At 38.6% G+C, this 19,742-nt stretch overlaps 1 protein-coding gene across 1 annotated transcript in view; it reads left to right on the forward strand.

Moving 5' to 3' along the window:
• Window positions 1–2,726: 2,726 nt before the first annotated feature.
• Window positions 2,727–19,742, forward strand: part of KLHL5 (kelch like family member 5) — a 61,983-nt gene continuing 44,967 nt past the window's right edge. The window contains exons 1-2 of the mRNA XM_074155324.1: window positions 2,727–2,896; window positions 5,886–5,976. The gene's annotated coding sequence lies outside the window, so the exon portion shown is untranslated. The remainder of the gene's footprint in view (window positions 2,897–5,885; window positions 5,977–19,742) is intronic.

Below are 19,742 nucleotides of genomic sequence, written 5' to 3' on the forward strand. Positions count from 1 at the left end.
TAGCTTTTAACTTAGTGCAGACTTTACGCAAAATAACGTCTCTTCATTTCCTTTTTCTAATATGACTTTTCTTTTTACTTCTCATCACTTTTAGTTGTAGAGAGCCAAGTTCTTTTCTTACACTGGCATAGATGAGGATGATTCAAATGAATATGCTGTAGATAAAACCCATGTACCATGACGAAAATAAGAGAAAATTCATGCATAGAAGCTATTTTATTCATTTGGGATAGTTCTGTTTCAGGAACATCACCCCCTAATGGCCACTTTCACATACCTTCTAAACAGTAAATGAATCATCTTTTTGAAGGAATTTTGTTCCCATTTGGCCAAGAAAATATTTTAAAAATGAGTCAGACCCTCATTATAAAAGTGAGTCAGAACCACATGAGTCAGATATGCACATTTTATTGTTTTATTTATATACATATGCATTGGGGCTGGAGAGAAGATTATTTTTTGTTGTAATACAGAATCTTTAAGGCTTTAATAGACTATTAATTTGATCATTACAACCTAAAGTTTCTGATCTGGCAAATAAGTGATGTACTAAGTACAATTAACTGAGTGTGAGATGTTCATATTATCATTGCTGCTGTATTCTTAAAAGACAATAGATGTGTTGCAATCTCTAGTGTGTCTTCACTGTGTATCTTACTATCCTTTACATGAAAAAAAGACTGGATAGAGCCATTACTATTTCTATACACTGTAGTCCCATTTTTTCAGCCAAACTTTCCAGTTTAAAAAGTGAAGTCTTTCATTCTGACAACCATCATGATACTCCATAAATTCTTCTTACAGATGAGACTGCAAAGAACGTTTCTGAAATGTTCTGAATAAAAGTACTCGGAATAATGCATACGTTAAAACAAACAATTTGACTCAAATATAGAGTATATACAGTATACAGGATTTAATTAATTCAGAAAGCTCTTTTCTGATGTAGTCCTTTTCCCACAACGCATTAAATATTGAGTACTACCAAAATGAAGCAATTTTGTTGAAGTTAAAATAAGAAATGTCCTACAAAGCTGAAATGCCCTTCTTGTCATCTAGTTATCTCAGAAGGTGAGTAAGCCAGGTGGAAGCAAATACACTATTCGTTCTATAGAAATACTCTTCATGGAGCTGTAGTGAATATAACTTTGTTAATATGACATTTTAAATGTAGCACTTTTATGCAATGAAACCAAAGCAAAGTGAACTGATTTTTTTTTGACAGTATGGTACAACAGAAGCAATAGGATACAAAAAATCATAGGTATGAACTTACAAAGTAAAACACACCCACTGCATAATTTGTATTTGTCACCAGTTAGCAAATTAGCTCTACTTTTTGAGAGACTGCACTGCCCCTGCAATATCTTCCATATCAGTTATTTATATATTTTCCTGTTTTCAAGGTTGCATGGTGTTCACCCATCCTTTCTGCCCAGAAGGAATGGAGAGAATACTGGAAAATAACAGGAGGACTTTGTCAAGTAATATGTGTCTCTATCCCATTCTGATACATTCAGACTTTCATCGTTGTTGGTAGTGCTCAAGGTCAGAACAGAAATTGCCCTACAGGATCACACCCAAGTTCAGCCTGATATAATAACAGCCTGTGGAATATGTTATAGAATCATAGAATGGTTCTGGTAGGAAGGGTCATTAAAGATCATCAAGTTCCAACCCCCAATGTTGAGTTTCAGATTCTACAGAAGAAGGTTTCCCAGAACTCTGCAGTAAACAGAGGGGAATATCAATTTTAGGGCTATTGTGGCGGCACATTTTATATTATTTTGTTTCTGAGTTCAGGAGGCCCATGTATAATCTGTCTACACATTGCCCAGGGACACACTAGGCTTTAGCCTCTATTACCCTTAGGTGTTTTTGTGTGGGTAAACAAGCTGAAATCATGTGTGTGTATGTGGCCTGACCTGCCAACAGACATGAAACACATGAGTTTTCCTTCACGGGGACACACTTCCCTCCACTCAACTAACAATTTTTACTGAGCTGGAAAAATTAGTACCTTTGAAAACCCTATCCCTTGGTCAAATTCAGTTAAAATTGGCTAAATCGTTTAAAGTCAGCCGGGACGAGCAGCGGCAGACAGAGGAAGCAGACAGACACCTAGGCCGCGTTTCCTCACAGAACTAGGCAAAGAAAGCACTATGTACCTCATTAGTGCATCAAACTCGTACCGCCACGCCTCAACAATGATCTCGGGTACCCTTAAATCAGTTTTATCAGTCGCGGGCACATCTGACTTGTCACACAGTCAATTAATTTGGATAATTATTCTACCTTTGGCTGGCAGAGGTCACCGGTAAGGCGCTGCCTAACAAGGCTGGTGAGGGCTGGAGTGCGTTTCCGTGGTGAGCACCGGCTGCCTCAGCGTGACAGGGTGCCAGGAGCCTGAGGGGAGGTTAACGGTCGCCTGGTGCGTCCCGGCAGATTTACTTCACTGAAATGGGGGAGCGGGAAGTTACGGAAACGCTGGGCTCTGTGGGTGTGGAAGCCAGGCGAGGGTACCCAGGGGCAGGATGAGGCCCTTCCCGGGTCTAATCAAGAGACCCCTCCCCACCCCCCTCAGAGGGGCACTGCCGCTGCCCCGCCGTGAGGCGGCGCGGGCTGAGGGGAACGGCCCCGCCCCGCCCCTGGCTCCTCTTCCCCCGCCCCCCGCCTGCGCGGCCGCCCCCGGGGCCGGCGCCGCCCGAGCGCGCCGGGGAGGGGCCGGGAGCGGGGCCCGCGGGGACCCGTTAGCGGCGGGGAGGGCTCGCCCGCCGCCTCCCCCGGCAGAGTGGGGAGCGCTGGCTACCGCCGGGGCGGAGCGGGACGGGGGGGAGCCAGGGCCTCTCCGTGCGGTTTGTTTTTCTTTCCCCGCCCTCTTGCCGGACGGTGCGAGGTGAGAGGGGCGGCCGGGGCCGGGCGGCGAGAGGAGGGGGCCCGGCGCTGCCGGGAGGGGAGGAGAAACCCAGAAGGAGGAGGAAGAGAGGGAGGGCTGGCGGGGGCGGGCTCCCGCCTCCCCTCCGCCTACCTGCCGGCTGTGGAGAGGGGGGGGCGTCTGCCGCCCCGAGCAGCGTCCAGGGGGGGAGGGTGGTAACGGTCCCTGGGCTGAAGCGGGAGCCCGCGGCCGCCGTGGCAGCCCGGCCGGGAGGGGGTCGGGAGTGGGCGGCCTGAGGCGGGACGGGGCGGGGGGACACGGTGTCCGGTGTCCCTTCGGCGGGGGGGGACGGACAGGCAGACACCCGTGTCCTGCCGGCGTGGTGTGGGAGGATGTCCGGTGTCCCGCCGGCGCGGGGGTGACCGTGTCCCCTCAGCGTGGGGTGGGAGGGGGACGCGACACCCATGTCCCGCCGGCGGTGGGGGCGGTGTTCTGGGTCCCCGTAGTAGCCCCCGTGGCCAGCAGGATTGAATGCATGCAGAGCAGAGAGCGGGTAAAAGTGCACTTAGCACACTGGGTTTCAGGTATTTGCCCATGTGTTTCTTAACCTTCGCGATCAGAGTATGAAATAGTGAAAAAAAATATTTTAAAAAATTTGTTTGTTTGTTTGAGACTGGTCGAACGGAGTAGAGCAGCGACTACCGAGTCACCGAAGCGGGGAGTGGTGTCGTTACACGGGGGGAAAAAACAATAGCAAAGTATAAGTGTTGAACATCAAACAGCTGCTGTTCCTATATATTATTGGTTGGTGTTTTTCCTTGAAGCCTTTTTGTGGCTTTGGGCTTTGAACTCGCTCTCGTTTGGCTGCGTGAACAGCGATGGGGCTGAGCAGCCCCACTGAAGTCAAGCCACCTATGGCTCCTGACCAGGCTCTTTTCGCAGTAATGTCAGTTTTTAGCCAGTAAGGTCAGAACAGTAAAAAGGGGAAGTTTGGGATTGTTGGTTTCTTTTCCTAAAAGTTAATTGTGGAATTTTATAAGCCAAACTCCAAATACAGTCTTATTTTCAAGTAAAAATTATCACTCAAGTCTTCTTAACGCGCATGAACAGGAATACAAATTTGAACTCATGGTGATGTCGGTGTAGCTTCTTTTGTATCTAGACAAACTCTATGTGTTGTGGGGTGGATCCTTTTTAAAAAGAGATCAGAAGATGCATTTTCATTAATTTTGCCAGAAAATATCTCCGATCATTTCTCATGAAGGTATTTTTGCATGAGAATTTCCAGAGGCACGTGTGGATGAATACTTAAAAAAAGTACAAAACAACAAAACCACCTTGTATCTTGAACTTCATCATTCCTGGTAGAGGAGATTGTGTTCCCATCTTATGTTTTTCCTGTTTTCCACTTGCTGAACAATGCTAAGGAACATAAAGCAGGATAGAACCGAAATAATAATATCCCTGATCTGAGTTAGATCGTGTTTCCCTCTGCCATGTGTCAGCTGCATTAAACTGTCCCTTAGGTACGTCCTCTGGATGGGCAGGTCCACTGCCAAAGCCACCATGTTTACTCTGTGGCAGTATATTGTAACACATTGTGTTTCATAGAAATGCAATGACTGCAAATTTAAATTAGTTAGGAATTTGAGTGAAAATGAAAAAATCTTCTATTAGATCATTATGGTCAAATAGTAGTTGCAAACTGTTGCTAACAATAACAGTTCATATTGATGACCTTGTTCCCACTCTCTGGACTTTTATATCATCAGTGCTTTTAAAAAAAAGATTATTCTTTGGTTGTGTTGATATTTTGTGGTTTTTTTAATTCAGTGTTTCATAATGTGGTAAAGATGATTACCTAATCAGAGACAACGACCCAATAACAAAGGTTTCTACAGCTCCTAAGAAATAACAGTGTGATTTTACATTCCCCTTACGAAACACTTACAGTGGGACAGTTTGCCTTCTCTCCTCTCAATTACATTGCCTTTTGTTATAGCAATATTATCAAGTAGAAGAAATGTATTATTACAAACCTAACTATCCACCATTTGGTGTTTTTTTTCATAGCAAAATCATTGTTAAACTTTCATTCAAAGTTACCAGCAAAGCAACTGCTGACCATAAATACATGTATGCATTGGCTGTATTTGCCTTAAAAAATAATGATATAGGAGGGATGAGGTAATGTGCTCCAGATGCAAGAATGAGGTGGTATTACTATTCAGGCAGCTAGAAGGTTCTTGCTAGTAGAAAAGATCAGACCATGAGAGGTCAAATAGCAGGTATCACATTATGCATGCAGGTCTCCTGTGGGGCTACGTTTTCTTTCAATTTAAAGTGCCTATAATCAATTTGTTTGGTGCCGAGCCAAAAGTAGACACATACAATTTCAGCAGGTTTTCCGAGTTGAGGTCTTACTGTGGCTGGAAAATTTTTGGTGGCCTGTAAATTGGAAAGGGTTGAGAACCACTGTAACAGTGAGTGTGAATTTTTATAGAGTTCCTCCATTTATTGAAGCGTATTTAGTGGTGGCTTTATTCACCAATACAGTCAATTTTAATCTTTGGCATCAGTGTTCAGTTTAAGTGCTTCATGTGGCAGAGCGATTCTTCACTGCTCTTTCTTTCATGGAATTATGGCTTGCCAAAGACAGGAATGAAAATGGGCTGAGGTTATTTAAAAAAACAACAACCCCAAAAAACCAAAACAAAACCAGATGCTGTCAGTGTGAACGTTTATGTATTCAAATTTCATATTAATTTCCCTCTTTCTTTGGAGTCTTTGTTGATGTGTACATAACTTGAAGTTGTAGAAGGAACTAAGGTGACAGTTGTGCAGTGACATGCTTTTATCACCTTCCTTAGAAAGCTTGGGAATCACAGGACAGATGGAAGGAAGTTCTATTTGAATAGAGTAGGCAGTCTGCTTTCAAGATTTTTTATTACTTTTTTTTTTTCCAATGATTGGTTCTTATTTGTTTGCACTGTTGTTTTTCTACCTCTAGATTTTTGCTGCTACCTCACATTTTTGGAAGGAGGAGGACAAATGGAACTACATGATTCTTTGAACACCTAGAGATCATTCCCATATTATAGGTAATTATTCTATTTACTCAATTTTAACAGTAAGTTGTGCTACAAAGAATGTGATTTTAACTCACAAAGGTCTTCCTTGCACCTGAAATTTCATCTTTTTTGTGTTATACATCTTCTGAGGCCTTCCTTCAGGTGAGCGTACACAAGCAGAAATTGACTTTGCTTTTGTGGACTTCACATCGTAGTGTTTGGAACATTTTTCTGTTATTTCGTCGCTTCTGCTCTTTGTCAAAGACTGCTTTATAGAAGACTGTCAGTATTACTATAAAGTTCAATTTTAATCTTATCATCACGCGTTACAAACTCCTAACTGAATGTTTTAATTGTTATCGGAAAAAACAGGAAAAGTTGATACTGAATCTTAAAGAGAAAATACTGCTTCAGAGAAATGCTTATGAATAGAGGCCTACCAACTGCACAGTCAAATCTCATTACTCCAGTAATACTGACTGGCTTTCACTTTCTTTTTTTTTTTTTTTAGCAGGAAAGTAGTAAGACTGTTCTAAGCTAAAGTAATTTTCAAAGGGAATAGCTTTGACATTTACACAAAGCAAAAGGATAAAAGAATGTTGAAAACATGAATACATGCAAGAATCCAGCTTTATCTGAACTCTCTAAAAGTAAAATACTGCTGAAAAAATAGTGGTGAGGGTGAGAAAAGCAGTCCAATTAGTTTAGGAATGCTAGGTTTGACTAAAATGAAAAAATCTGCTTTCTTGACTGTGAGATATTGCTGCTTTGCAAATATTGATAAAGAAATGGGCTCCTTTATTGTCTAGAATTCATTCATGTCATGATACAAATACAGAAGAGATGGTCTTTCTCACTGTTCATCAGTGTCACATCTGTCACATCACTGGCAATTTACCATATACCTAACATTTTTTAACAGTAGAGGCTCTAATTTGTTCTGTTGTGTATTTTTTTACCTCTCTGGTTCTCAATAAAATTTTTGATATAGTATATTATATTATTAATTGTATTTTTGTGGGCTATAACCTTTGACTAGCTTTCCAGGAGCAAGAACTCTAGAGGAATGTTGCAGTTCTACATGCTGGAATAACAGGAAGCATGTTTTAAATAAATTTAGCCCAGAGTGACAGCTGAGCACCAGATGAGTGTCCTTCAAGGCTGTCTACTGAGACAGTTCTAGCTGAGAAGACACAGCTCTTGAGACGTAATTTTCATTTAATGGTGGTGACAAAGTCCTTGAGAATTCTGGGTGTAGTTAGTACAAGGTCTTGCTTCTCTTTGGGCATTTTCTGTGCATGGCCATCACACTCATGAGCTGCAAATCAATGAGTTTGGGAAGGTTAGAGTTTCAGTCCATTTCCATCCTCTCATTTCTTTGTATTGCTCCTTATTAAACCGTTGGGAGACATTGCAGTGTTCTTATTTTCTTTTGTATAGATTAACTATAAAATTATTTTATATTTCAAATATTCACTTCTCCCCCTTTGGTGCACCAAAAAAAGCTATTGTGTTTTTCGTTAGCATAGTGAGTATTAGGCTAAATGAAATTCATCCGTATAAACTTCTTTTACTTAGAAACATGTATCAAAATAGCACTTTAGTGTTCCTATTTCTCTGGTCCCAAAGAAGAAAATGCTTGTAAGGCACCTAAGGAGCTTTTTCCAAATTCATGGTTGCCAAAGTGGTACAGGCTTTGACAAGTAACTGGCGGTCAAACCACTGGCAGTAGCTGTGGTAATCATCAGTACCAACAACAGGAGAGCATTTGGTGTTTTGTTACTCTACTGTGTGTTTTCCTTCAATGCAAGCTAATAAAACACCAAAATAAGATCCCATTTCTCACTCTGTGTTTCTCTTATCGATACCAAATATTTCAGTGTTGCAAAGCAGAATGATGCTTTCAGTACCTGGTGCTGCAAACTTAGTGCCCGGATGGAGGTTGAGAGGCACCTCCTTAAGCTCGATGTCTTCCTCTGCCTTTACCCAGATATAGGGTTATAAAGAACATGAGAATGAAACTCAAACAAGTATCAGTTGGTTTTACTTCAGGTGCCTTGAGTTTCAGCTCTGTCTACAGAGATATTGACACCATTTCATTTATCCTCTCTTTGCCTGTTTAAAAGTCTTTCCCAGACAACCTGTTAACCCAACAGCAATGATAATCAGAAAATGATTATAATTGAGACACATGTATGGAATCAAGCAATTGGGGAAACAGTCCTTCTTAACTGCCATATTATCTGGGAAATAACAGGCTTTATTTAATTGCTGGTCATAAAGGATTTGACATCCAGTCTGGCTTTTTTCCCTTTTCCTTTCTTTCTGTCTTTCCATTTCTTTCCTTCCTCAGTTAGTCTCTATCGTTGTTGGTATCTCCCACCACAGATGACATCAACACTTTTCTGAGTTATTAGAAGTTAAAAAGTTATTAGAACTGCTAAGGTTCTCCAGGAATTACTCTGAGAACAGACTTTTTGTTTTCACTATTTTGCAGTAGTTCAAAATATGATAGCTCCACTTACCAAAATAGCTGACCTTCTCCAGATCCTCAGAATTTTTAGACTTGGCCTGCACCTTTTTCCCTAATAGTCATGGAATTTAAAAAGAATTTGAAACAAGTACCAAAATGTACTCCAAAGAGAAGGAGCTGAGAAGGTGGATCACTATGGGAGAAATCCTTATTCCCATCTTACTGCAAGGTAGAATGACTGATTATCAAGGAGGGCTGCTGATTAATAATTATGTCTTATGGACTATGCTGGCATTTTTCCAGAGGAAAAATTTCTGTGAAGTTGAGAGAGGTATTGATTTCAGTCTGTTCAGAGGAGTAATTACCTCTTCTGGCAACTCTTAAGTGCAACCCATGTTAAAAATCCTAATGCCTTCTATAACAACAGGGTATACTTTGAGGAAGAAATTTTGATTAGTAACTTGGATTCTTCCAAGGGCATCAGTCAGATTTTCAGAATTAATGGAAAACTGTTTATAAAGTTGTACAAGATGTTTTGTAAAACAGTGAAATTTAAGGTAGAGCATTTGCTTCATCTCTTCTAAAATGTGTCTGGACAGACTTGTCCCACTGCTTTAGCTGATACTTTTGTCAAAATAGTCAATATATGTTGTATTGACTTTACTGAAAGTAATTTAACTTAATTTAAAACTAATAAGAATTTAACCAACTTAAAATTTGCAATGCTTTCCAATTCAAGAAATTGCCACTTAAATCAACATCCTACCTCTATTTTGTGAAAACTCCTATGGCCATGTATTATACATTCAGTGGTGATGTTGTTGGGTTGTTTTTTAATTCTTGTAAGGGTATATCAATTGTTCTGAACATCTTTTTAGATATATTCTAAGTGCTTTCCTACTTCAGGGATAAATAACCTTTTTAATTTTGAGAAATGTCACCCCTTACAGTTTTAAAAAGCCCAAGTGTTTTGCATAATTACAGCCTTTTAAGCCTTTGAAAAACATATTGAAAATGTAAGGTGTTTCTCATGCCTCCACTTACTGGATTTTATGTGCAGGAGAGGAGGAGCAAAACATGTCTTACCTAAAAAAAAAAAAAAAAAAAAGCCTAGGGAACTAAGAAGAGTGTTTCTGATAGTCTTTCCTTAATTATTTCCTGTGAGTTGCAATTGAAGACTTTTTGTTCTGCTAGATAGGCTTTCTGTCTCCAACAAGAAAGCAATTCTTACCTTGGCAAAGCATTACACCAGTAGCATTGAAAAGGACAACCATAAATGAAAATTAATTCATTTTGTGAAACGTTGGGTGTTATGAGGCCAGAACAGTAATTATTTCCTCCATCGCTCTTTGTTTTGTGATTATAGTAGTCTGTGTTTGGTTGAAAAGAAATCTCTCCCCTCCAATCTCAGTTCTGATTAGAACTTAAACCTGTAAGGAGAGAGGCTCTGCAGGAAGTACTCTCTTTACTAAACAGTATCTGAGGTACAACTTTCTTCTGAAATTCCGTATTAATAGCAATTGCTGAAAAAGAAAAGAAAAAAAAGGCAATCTTTTGAAAAGCTAAATACAAAACATAAAAAATAATTCAACTTTGCAGTTGTAAGTTTTCAGTTGATTGAAATGATTCTAAACTATTTCTGCTCTATCTGCTTCCTGTTAGTTTCCCTGAAGTTCTCTCTTTGCATCTTTTTTTTTTTAAAGTGTCATTAATAGGCAATATATTTTAAAAGCTGGTCTTAGATGGAGCAGAATGTATTTCCTATTCTTCCTTCCATGTTTCACACAATTTTTTCAGAATAAGTGAGAGGGTGCAGTAGTATGACCTGCTTATGTTTTGTCACCCTTTCGTGCTGTGTTGCTTATTGGTGGCCATATTCTCAACTATAGGAACTGTTTACACATAACGTTTTTAATGTTGACTTTGAATAGGAAGATCTTGCAGCCTATCAAACTCTTAAGCAGTTTCATTTTCTAAGCAGTCTTTTTTTTTCTTCTCTGGCACTTTTGAATCCATCTTCTGTATATGTTGTTCATAAAAGGGAAAGAGCAATGAAGGAAGAGAAACAGAGAGGAGAAAAACCTGTGGTCAGATGTTTATACCATCCTGCTCTCAAAATTTATTTCAAAGCACACTAAGCTACCATGCAATCGTAGCTATTCAGAACCAGAGAAAGGAGAGAACTACATTATCTCAAACCTCTTCTAGGTTATTTTTTGAATTCTGGTGTTTTTTCTGATGTGTCTTCAATCTCTTCCATCTCCCCTCCTTTCTCCTGTATGTTATGAAGCTGTAAGAGGAAATACTGATAACATTTTGATATGAGCTATAGAGGCAAGATAATGATGATAATCTGTCTAGTACAGAATTGAGTTGATTTGGGTGGAAATAGTATAATTCATTAAAAAAAAAAAGTGCACACCATTCTTATGCTTCCTGTGGCCTCAATTTTAGAGCCAACAGAACTTGCCAAAATCAGGCTAAAGTATAGTTGTAGAGGAGATGAAATATTCACAGCGCCCAGCTATGTATTATGGTACTTATTCATAGTGTACAATAAGACAAGAATCAAGTCCAAGAGGTTTGCTAATCTGAGCTGTAAAGAATACAAATAGTAATGTGGCTGAATTGCCAAATTAATTAAATGTTTACAAGTAGTGTGTATGTGGTGAGGAGACATGGGAGAAGCTCACAGGAAGATGAGGTTTTTGTCAGTGGTTTTGGTGATTGGATTGTTTGCAAGCAAGTTCTTACTTGTTACCAGAGTAGATGTTTTATGTTGACTTTTGCACAAATAAGCTATTAGCCTGACAGTTGCCTTCCATATAAGTAAAGCATTCTACATTGATTATTCATTATATCCATATGCATTTTTCTGGTAGATATTCTAAAATATATTATAATATTCTAAAAAGAAGTACTTTTGAATATTAAGTGATCACTTGGTCCTTGCCCAAGATGAAATCAAAGTTTAAATCTCTCTCTTTTACATGCAGTAAGAGAAATGGTATTTTGGATGTAAATGTAATCACAAGCTTGTGCATTCAAACAATAATTAAAGCATTAAGAAAGCAGAGCATTTAATGATGTTATCGTAACTTGATAAGGCTTGGCAAGCTCTTCACCAAGAACCATAGCATCTTAAACATGGAAGTATTTTCCAAGGAAACAGAAGTAATTAACTAAAATTAATCTATGGGTTTATAAATATGTGGGCAGATCAAGTGATAAGTAATAGAACTTCACTCTTTTGTACCTCCCCTCACTTCTTGATAGATTTTTTTTTTTTTCCACTCACAAGTACGAATTTAAATTGAACCTTTGCATAAGAAATTGGCTGTTTTGGCCAAGGAACAATTGTACTTAAAACAGATTGATAGTTTCAGTACATATTCAACTATTATTCTTTGAAAACTTACAAGCTCAATGAATGAGAATACTTTTTATAAATACTGAAAACTAAATTAGGAATTCTTAGAACTTTGAGCTAATGGGAAGGATAGATGGGCACGTCAGTGCAGACCATCATGAGATCTACATGCAGTAGTAGAATATGTTAGTTTTGTATGTCCCTTAAGGTTTAGCCAGAGTTGATAGGAGAAAAAGAAAAAAAACACTTGGTAAGTGAATAATGAAAGTTTGTTCTCAATTATGCCCCCTTCTGACAGTTTAGCCATCTGAGTTTGAGAGTTTTCTCTTTTTTGAGCGTGCTACTTTGGTACCTCGCTGGGTGTGAGGTACCTGGGAGTACCAAAATTTTGGGTTAGTATCCTGCATTCCTCCTGGCAGTTTTATATTGCTGTTGTCTACTTCTCACTCTCTGAGCAGAACAGAGAATGTTTTAGGATTCCTTTAAAAATAAGGGTGAGGCAGCTAAGAAGGGGATCAGTGTGCCTCTCAGGATAATTGAACAGTTAACTCTGCAAGCATTTTAATGATTTAAAGGTTTAGTAGGTGGTCTAGATTTCTACCATTGTTGCCTTCTTTCTCAAGGTCATTTCGGTTTTACACAGTTGTGGAAGGGTAGGAGCTCATAGTTGTGTTTGAACAATCTGTCAGTCAGCCGGTGTGATGATTTCTTTTCTGTTTTGTTTCTAAATCCTAGGCTTAGGTGATACATAGCCACCCAGGCTAAGGCAGTTGTGCATACTCAGAAGCAAAAGATACATAGCTTGTGAGTCTGTAAGTTCCCCAAACAAGTTGGATTTATGTCTTTTGGTTTATCAGTTCCTCCATAATAACATTTCTGCCTACTTGCCAATTTCAGTCAAACTGTGACAGAATGGAGCCCTTACTGTGTTTAAATTCCTGGAAGGTTTTGAAAATATATGAGTAGGTAGGGAAGGCTGAATAAGTAATACTACTTAACCTGCCAAATGATGAGCTTGTCTGCTTCTGGGTCTGAATATGACAAAGGAATTCCTTATCCTGCCTGTGCTGGTACTTATAAGGGAGGGATACGCATGCATGTGGATGAGGGAGACTATGTGAGATGAAGCATATGGACTTACTGTTAGAAGAGCTTGTAAAATAAATAAGAGCGGGGAAGCTGAGATTACGTCTTCACGAAACTGCAGACGCAGAATGGAGAACGTATGAAACCAGTTTTCTGATTATATTTAGAAATACATGATGACTTGATACAAAGTTTAACCTGAGACTCAATAGTAGCCAAATACAGAATTAAAGGATATTTTTTCCTTATGTGCCTCAGATACATATTATTTTAAGCAACGTTGACTCAAGGCAGAGGGCTAGTTTTGGTTTAGAGTGAAGGGGATAATTAAATGTACTGTGATTTGTTCTACATGGTTTTTTCCTAATAATACTTTCTTGAGCCAAATCACTGGTAAAATCAATGGAAAGCTTTAATTAACATCTCTAATTTAATCATGTTGCTTTTACAACTTTGTGAAGCTTATTGTAACATGAAAAACCTATCAAGATACGATGCTTGTAATTAAGGCAAGAAATACAAGTAATTTTATTGTGTATTTATGAACAAATATATGTATGATCCAATTTAAACATCTCTGGGACAATTTGATTATGAATACTGCTCTCTGGTATTGATCTCACATTTCAGTGCTTTACTTCAGCTTTACAGTTACAGCTGTAAATGTCTCCTTACAGAGAAAGAAGATGAAAGAGTTGGGTTTTCTACTCTACAAGATAATACTTTCTAGTAATGTATGTCTGTCAGCTATGAGAGCGTCTAATTATAAACAGGATTTTTAGTAGTGATTGGTGATGATTCACTTAAATGCTCTTTTAAAAATCTTTACAATAATACATATATTTCGTTAAGAAATAGAGATAATTTCTTTGTGTGGCATTTCTTGCATAGTCATTGCTTCATCTGTGTTCAATGAATTGTATAAGGAGCAATCATCACTGGCAAGCTGAATTGGAAAAATGTTATTCTGTACTGCACTGTTGTATTGAAGTAAATCATATATATTTAGAGTTCACATAGAAAATCTTAATACCATACTGGAGGGGGAAGAAGGTGTGCGTGTACAGTATCCTTTTGATAATGTTCTAACAAAATGCTTCTGAAGTATTTCTTTAGAGTAGGGCACTTATTACTTTTGTTTATATGTATAAAAGATGAAAGAAATATTTCATTTAGCAAGAGGATGAGAATAACCTGTTACGGAGCAACATTTCCATTCAGTAGCGTGGAACTGAAGCATTGAAATTCTCTCCTCCTGTACATCTAGTTACCGTGCTTGGCAGTCATCTTCTGTACTTGTAAGGATGGTTGAGATCGGAAGGGACCTCTGGAGGTCATCAGATCCAGCCCTCCCTGCTCAAGTGAGGTCACCAAAAGCAGGTTGCCCGGGACCATGTCCAGATGGCTTTTGAATATCTCCAAAGTTGTTGGCTCCACAACCTTCCTGGACAATCTGTACTTGGTCATCCTCACAGTGAAAAAATGTTTCCTTGTGTGTAGGTGGAACCTCTTGTGTTTTAGTTGTTGACAGTTTGTTGCCTCTTGTTCTATCACTGGACAACCCGGAAAAGAGCCTGGCTCTGTCTTCTTTGTGCCTTCTCTTCAGATATTTGTACACATTGATGAGCCTTCTCTAGGCTAAACAGTCCCAGCTCACTCAGGGTTTCCCCATGAGAGATGCTCCGGGCCCTTCATCATCTTAGTGGCCCTTTGCTGGAATCTCTCCAGTATTGAGGAGCGCAGAACAGGACACAGCACTCCAGTTGTGGCCTCATGCTCCTTATTGGAGTAGAAGGGAATAATCACCTGCCTTGACTTGTTGGCAACACTCCTCCTAATGCATCCCACGGTACCATTATCCTTCTTTGCTGCCAGGGGAGATTGGTGACTCATGTTCCACTTGGTGACCCTCAGGTCCTTTTCTGTAAAGCTGCTTTCCAGCTGGGTGGCCCCAGTGTGTACCGGCACATGGGTTGTTCCTCCCCTGGTGCAGGATTTTGCACTTTCCTTTGTTGAACTTCATGAGGGTTCGGAGGGCTGGTCTTGTTAGTAAAAAGTTACTCAGAGGGCATTCTGTACCTTGGCCTTTTCCGTGTCCTGTGTCACCAGGGCCCTGCCCCATTAAGCAGCAGGCCCACATTTTCCTTAGTCTTCCTTCTGTCACCTGTGTACCTATAGAAGCCCTTCTTGTTGCCTTTGATGTCCTTTGTGAGATGCAACTCCAGGTGGGCATACAGTGGTAGGATTCTTTAAGTTGCAAGGATTTTTATGAGAAGTTCTGATTCATATCTGTGATGTTACGCACAACTGAGTTCCTAAGATGTCATAAATGCGTGTCTTGTAGATGTAACATTAATTCTTAAAACTAAATAAAAGTTCTGCCTTTCATATTAATGAGACATTTATATGTTTCTCATAAACATTAATTTGTTACTTGTAAACATTGATACGATTCTTACAAGCATTCTGTCTTTTAGTGTGATGATTTTTGGTTTTATACGTCGATCATTTCTGTTGCCTTTCTGTGGGGCCTGTGTTCTGCAATGCTATTTTGAGTTGCAATGGTCAATTGCACACAAGGAATTCCAGATGAGGTCGCACCATTTGTTTTATAAATATGTAATAAAATATGATATCCTCATATATTATCCCTTATGCAGCTGAAGTCTCAATTGAGGGGTGAGGGGGTGTTTACTGAAGCTGCTAATTAGAGGTCCTCATTGAGATAGAAATAATGAGTCTCTTGAGGTGTCTTTTGGTGTTAAATCATTCATTTAGAGAGCTTGTATCTCTCTCTTGAAATAACTTTGTGTCAGTAGCTGTAGCGTGGCATAGTTTGACATTTAAATACAGTGTAAAGTTTTTGCCCACAGGCTTCTGTGTATTTCTCTTAGCAGTTTGTATGGCCTGGCATGGAGCACTATCTTGTGCTACCTAATCACTTGCATCTACTTCTTCACTGTTCTTTTACTGTGTGGTAATCTGGTAGTTTTGTATATGGGGCCTAATGGAGAACTGCAAGTACCTGTAATTTTTTACTGAACAAGCATCCACTCTGCTGTTGACAACGTTGGTATTGTTGGCTTTTTTATTCATTTTTCTGTGGGGTTTTGAGGAGAACTGAATGCCTTATGTTGAAATACAGTTGCTACTGTATGGAAAAATGTAAAAATACCTTCTTCAGTTTGCAGATCTGCCTACAAAGGTGACCTTGCCTGTGCTTATATTATCTTCATAAAACTATCTCTGTGTTGTTTTGTTTGGATTTGCTGCAATCCTTCAATCTATGGTGTATGGCCTTTTGTAGCTTTATTAGGCAACACCTTCCTAAATGGGTTCTAAAGAATGACTTTATTTTCAGCAGGACTTCTTTAAGTATCTGCAGAACAGTGTTTTTGTTGCCGCTCTTCCTTAACAGTGACATTTCTAGAGGAGGTGCTTTGTGTTGGAGCATTGCTGTCTCCAGATGGATGACTGCACCTTGTTTTCATTAGAACTGGCGGTACCAATATTCTTGGAGTGTATGAACTGGGAACCTTTTGCTTGTCTTAATCTTTGTGTGGCTACTCAAGCCTTTTGGTACAGAAAACTGGTTTTGTGCTTTGGGAGATTGGCCTTTCACAGTGTTTTCCATTTTGTATTATAAATGAGTTTTAACTGAAAAACCACAGCTGACCTGATGGACTCAGAGTGCAAACTTTTTGAGGGTGAATAAGCTTCAGGGAACTTGCCACGCTGTTTACTCTGGAATAGCTCTGCGTTACAGTTTTACTTGTAGATGGTGCAGTTCCCGATAATGCTTGGGTATTTCTTGGATAGACAGAGATCAATGTTAATGTTTTAATGTTCAAGAAATTTAAATTTCTTGGATCACAACTATTGTTCTGTGTGAGCCAGTATGATGCTTGAGCTCAAAAATCTAGGATCTGACAGTGTCGTCTTCTATTACATATGGAAATCTTTCTCCTTCCCCCACTCACTCCTTATCTGAATAAAGTAAACAGCGAACCAGGCTGTTGCTCTGTACAGGTCTTTTCATGCTACTGTTAAGCTGAGTGCAATAAAGTCAGTGTTTCTAAACATATGGCTTGCAGCTCTCAAGGGAAATGTGCAATGCAAAGTGGCAGAAAGTTGCGATGTGGTGCCAGTAATCTGGTTGCAGCTCATTTCTGCCAGTCAGAACAATGAATTTAAGTACATACAGTCAGTAACTGCAGGGTGTTTTCTTCTTTTCCTCCTGGATGAACTTTGCAGTTGCTGCTAAGGGACTTTTCACATAACCATGAACCAGAAGTGTTTCCACTTAAAAAAAACTTTGGGATAGGAAGTGATTGTTGTTTCATAGAATCACAGAGCATGAACATAGCTATCTTCCTGAAGTCTTTGTTGAGCTATTTCTGTATTTTTGGGGCTGGAACACAAGAATAGGGAGGAAAAAAGACAGTAAACATTTAACGTATCTTTTAACATAAGCATAGTTATAAGCAGAATTGCAGTTTGGGGTTTGTCTATAGCAGTTTTCTTTGAACAATTATTTTAAAGCCTCAAATTAATATTTTAAAGTTTTAAAATCCCTTTTTTAAAAAGTGCTAAATTTTGTATGCATTTAATTAATTAATGAACATCTTACGGTCAGTGAACTTTTCTTGTGCTTTAGTATATGTATCTAGGATCTCTAACCATTGGCAATAATATATTACTTCATCACAGCTTAATGAGTCTGGTTATGTCTAAAATAGATCTTTTTGTATTTTATGCTTTTGTTAAGCAATGAGGTATTTTTGAGGAGAAAAACAACTCTTGCAGTCAAAACAAAGACTTTATCTAATTATTTTGACACTTTTCAGTCTTAATTGGCACTTGAAGGGATCATTAGTATCCTCTAAGAACTAGCTGAGCCTTTATGCCCCTATATCTTAAATTTTAAAATGGATAAGTTTGAATCCATTTGACAGAGTAAATACCTTGAAAATATTATATCTGAGTTGCCCTGAAGTTGGGTGGTGATAGTTTTTTTTAAAGTCAAAATAAAACAGTGACAGGAAAAATGTTATCATGAAAAATGATGTTGAGATTCAAATCTTGAAAGTGCCTCAAAAAAGTATTCCATAAATATATTTGTTTATTTGAAAATGTAACTAACTTCCTAGTGAAAAAGGAAAAGACATAATGAATAAAAGTGCTTAGACCTGATTTTTTAAGTACTAATACTTGTTCCATATTTCCCAGTGTTGTACTTAATATTTAGAGTGTATCTTCCCTCAAAATATACAAAGTATCTTAGGAGTAAAATTGTTGTCTAAATTTAAACTAGTTATGCTGTTCTGCAATCTTCCTTTAACACTTGTATAAATAAACATATTGTATGTAAAATCAATGAATGCCAGTGTAGTAAAGTTTTTGGCTAGTAAAAAGATTTTTATATATCTGTGGATATAAACTGTTTTGAAGATATTGAAAAGAGCAATTTATAAAGCTGTCATGCTATGTTCTTGGTGTTACCTATTTGCTCGATTGCAGATATAACATATATTATGTATTTAAATATTTTCCTTTTGCTCACAAGGCAGAATCTAGGAAACCGTCCCCCACTGCTAACTGCAGGAATTTATTACTTTGTGGTGCTGCTCATATGAGAGAAGTTATATACTTAAATGCTGAAGTGCTCCACTCTTAGGAATATCAATCTGATCAGTCAAAATTGGAGTTCTAAACATTGTCTTCACAGTAGGCTTACACAACCTCGTTAATGTGAACAGACTTGTGTTCCCGAAGAGGACAGTCTACCTGTATTTAAAACGTTGATTCACCACAAAATAGAAAATGGTTATTCAGCTGCAACAATGACAAAGGTCAGAAAAAATGGGTGAATGCACTCTTGTTTTTTCATTAAATGAAAACTTTTGCCTTAATAAACGAAAAAATATTTCAGAATCCTTGCAAAGGGTTGCCTTGTTTGACTAAGATGGTACTGTTCAGCTTACCCTTTTAGCAGGTTTCTCAGAAATGTGTTAGTGCATTAGAAAGACACGTGATGGGAGGCCATAGACTAGGGGTGGGCGTTTGGATTAGTGGGCACCAATCACCAGACGAGGTGTCAAAGATGAGGTTTGGGTAGTCACAGTTAGTGGAATCCATAACAGTTCATCATTTGAGATCTCAAAAGTCTGTTAACTCCCAGCAGGGGACCTGATAAAAGCTATCACGTTATTCATAGTAACAAAGATTGTCCAGAACAAGAAGAGGCCCTCTATTATTTCCAAGAAATGTTGTCAATTTAAACTGAAGAATTAAGTGGCACTTGTCTCATCTTGTCATTTGAAATACAAACTTGTATCTAATTTATATGAAACAAATATTCTAGCTATTTATGCAGTCTGTCTTAAAACTGTAATTTGGGAGAGCGTATAGAGGAGTGAGAATTTCTATAATATAGAAAAATGAAAGAAAATAGAAAACAGTTGTGTATTTTGGTCTCTTAAAACTACAGCACATTTTGTTTTCTAATCTCTGTAAGCCCATAGCTTCACAATCTAAGAAAAGCAGTAATTAGGCTGCATTTCCCAGTAAGTCATGAGAAAGTGCTGAAAAAGCACTAGAATCGGCAAATCTGCCATTGTCTTAGTAGACTTGTACTGGGACAGTCTGAATTTTAAATGAGTCTGTTATACAACAAAGAGAATCCAGGTCAGTCCTTATGTATAATGGATTTACCGTACCAGCAGAAATAAAGGTATTTAAAGCTTACTTTTCATAGTTAAATGGGTAATTAAAATGCTACTGTTGTGATGAATGTTAACAAATACACCAATTGCTTGTCCTGCTTCTCCACTCTTGATGAACACCTGACACCAACACAAAATGTAA

The sequence above is a fragment of the Numenius arquata genome, chromosome 10 (genome assembly GCF_964106895.1).
Source record: "Numenius arquata chromosome 10, bNumArq3.hap1.1, whole genome shotgun sequence".
In the NCBI taxonomy this organism is placed as follows: Eukaryota; Metazoa; Chordata; class Aves; order Charadriiformes; family Scolopacidae; genus Numenius; species Numenius arquata.